At 39.7% G+C, this 3034-nt stretch overlaps 1 non-coding gene across 1 annotated transcript; it reads right to left on the bottom strand.

The window, feature by feature from the left end:
- Window positions 1-503: 503 nt before the first annotated feature.
- Window positions 504-610, bottom strand: LOC133813215 (small nucleolar RNA R71). Its single transcript, XR_009884251.1, has one exon. It is a non-coding gene; the product is annotated as a small nucleolar RNA R71 (small nucleolar RNA).
- Window positions 611-3034: the final 2424 nt, after the last annotated feature.

Genomic DNA, 3034 nt, shown 5'->3' with positions numbered 1-3034 from the left:
CAGCTTCTCGTTCTTCAAGGACTATCACCGATAATCCACTCTTTCAACGTCTTGCTCCACAAGTCAATCCTATTAAAGTGCCATTACCGTCTGACAATGAATCTTATTATGACGACTCAGTTCAATCCTATAGAACAATGACCCAACAAAGGAAATTTAAAGAGTTGGCAGCGCCAAATCTTGACCAACAACCACTTTGCATCCAGTATCCACCGTTGGATGTAAACTTTGAGCTGAAGTCGGGCGTCATCCACTTATTGCCTTCTTTCCATGGGCTGCTTGGTGAGGATCCGAATAAACATTTAAAGGAGTTTCATATTGTCTATTCTAGTATGAAACCTGCTGCAGTGACTAAAGAACAAATTAAGCTGCGAGCTTTTCCTTTCTCCTTGAAGGTTGCAGCTAAAGAGTGGTTGTACTATCTTCCACCTGGTACTGTTGAAACCTGGAATGGTATGAAGACTATGTTCCTAGAACGATATTTTCCAGCATCTAAAGTTGGAAGCATTAGGAAAGAGATCTATGGTATAAGGCAATATACATGAGAGCCTTTGTATGAATATTGGGAGAGATTTAAACGGTTGTGTGGTAGTTGCCCTCATCATCAGATAAGTGAACAACTCCTCATTCAGTACTTTTATGAAGGATTACAATCACTGGGTATGAGTATGATTGATCCAGTCAGTGGGGGTGCATTAGTTGATAAGACTCCTGATGTAGCCAGGAGCTTGATTTCTAATATGGCTGCTAACTCACAACAATTTGGCATTCGCCAAGATCCTATTCCACCACCCAAATTAGCTAATGAAGTGAACACCTCTAATGCTAATCAGCTGGGTCAAAAATTGGCTCAGTTAACTGCAGTGGTACAAGAACTAGCTTTAGGCCAACATGTGAGGCCATGTGGAATCTGTCAAGTTGTGGGTCATGCTACTGATACTTTCCCTACTCTATTTGAGGGAGACACTTAGGGTGTTAATGCTGTAGGAAATTTCCCTGGTTAATTAGGTCAAATGTACTATGAACCATTTTCACAAACTTATAGTCCTGGTTGGCGTGATCATCCAAATCTTCGTTATGGGAATCAACAACAAGTTGCTCCACAATCTACATCTACGAGACCACCTGGTTTCACTTTGCAACAGCGGTCTCAAAATAATTTTGTACCTAGACCATCACAAGCACCACCAAGTGCCAAACCCTCTACTGAGGATTTAATCAGTGCACTTGCTACAAATACTCTTCAGTTTAAGCAAACCACCCAAGCTTCCATCAAAATTTTGGAGAATCAGGTGGGACAATTAGCAGCATCATATTACAGGTGGAAGTTCATCTGTCTAATAAATTACCTTCACAACCTGAGATGAATCCCAAGGAGAATGCTAGTGTAGTAACTTTGTGAAGCGGGAAGCAATATGATCCACCTAGTCCTCCAATGCCTAGTAAATTGTCATCCAAGCCACAAGTTGATTGCTCAGTTAATGAAGATGTTCCTCCAAAGCCAACCAACCCTACAAAACTAAACCCTAAGCCTACTTTTGTCACCCCAGCTCCATTCCCAAGCAGACTAAAGAAGACTAAAAAGGAAGAGGTTGACAAGGAAATTCTTGATACATTTCGAAAGGTAGAAGTGAATATTCCTCTTCTTGAAGCTATTAAACAAGTGTCGCGCTATGCCAAGTATTTGAAAGAGTTGTGCACTAATAAGCATAAATTGAGGGGTAATGAAAAATTTAGTGTGGGGGAGAATGTTTCTGCAGTTCTTCAAAAGCAGCTTCCATCAAAGTGTAAGGATCCTGGTACTTTTACTATCCCTTGCACTATTGGTAATAAAAGAATTGAGCATTGTATGTTGGATTTGGGAGCCTCTATCAATGTCATGCCATTCTCCATTTATGCTTCATTGAATCTCAGTCAACTTGAAGAAACAGGGGTGATTATTCAACTTGCTGATAGGTCAAATGCTTATCCCAGGGGTGTAATAGAAGATGTGTTAGTTCAAGTGAATGAAATTGGTGTTTCCGGCTGACTTTTATGTTCTTGATATGGAAGATGAATCTATTCCATGCTCCACTCCAATTTTGTTGGGGAGACCATTCATGAATACTGCGAGAACTAAGATTGATGTGCATGACGGTACATTGACCATGGAATTTGATGGGGAGACAATTCGATTTAATATTTTGAGGCTATGAGGTATCCAAGTGATGTACATGCTGTTTACTCTCTTGATGTGTTGGATATCCTTTCTCAACAAGTTTTAGATTTGCATAATGAAGATTGTTTGGAGGTTGTGTTGAGAGAGCATCTTGTGTTGACCGATGAAGATTTTTCTCAGGAGATCATGGATCTCATAACCACACTCAATAGTGGTTTTGACAAGACTTTTAAGAAGGTTGCATTTATGAATTTATTGATTTCTAATGAGAAATTGTAGCCATCAATTGTTCAAGCTCCTACACTTGAATTGAAGCCACTTCCGGAGCATCTCAAACATGTTTACTTGGGGAAGAGCAAGACACTTCTAGTTATAATTGCAAGAGATCTTAACCATGTCCAAGAAGAAAAATTAATGAGAGTACTCCAAGAATATAAAACAACCATTGGTTGGTCTATTGTTGATATTAAGGGGATTAGCCCTTCTATGTGCATGCACCAAATTTTACTTGAAGAGTGGTCTAAACCAACACGTGAGGTGCAACAGAGATTAAATCCACCTATGATGGAGGTTGTGAAAAAGGAGATACTGAAGCTTTTTAGTTTGGGTATTATTTACCCAATTTCAGATAGTCAATGGGTTAGTCCAGTTCAGGTAGTGCCAAAGAAGTCTGGAATCACAGTGGTAAAGAACGATGAAAATGAGCTGGTACCAAAAGGAATGCAAACCGGGTGGCGAGTTTGTATAGACTACCAAAAGTTGAATGCGGCAACCCGTAAAGATCACTTTCCATTACCTTTCACTGATCAGATGCATGAGAGGTTAGCGGGTCATCCTTATTATTTTTTTCTTGACGGTTATTTGGGATATAATTAG

The sequence above is a fragment of the Humulus lupulus genome, chromosome 1 (genome assembly GCF_963169125.1).
Source record: "Humulus lupulus chromosome 1, drHumLupu1.1, whole genome shotgun sequence".
Lineage (NCBI taxonomy): Eukaryota > Viridiplantae > Streptophyta > Magnoliopsida > Rosales > Cannabaceae > Humulus > Humulus lupulus.
The sequence above is the reverse complement of the archived record's forward strand: the minus strand, read 5'-3'. Positions and strand labels throughout refer to the sequence as shown.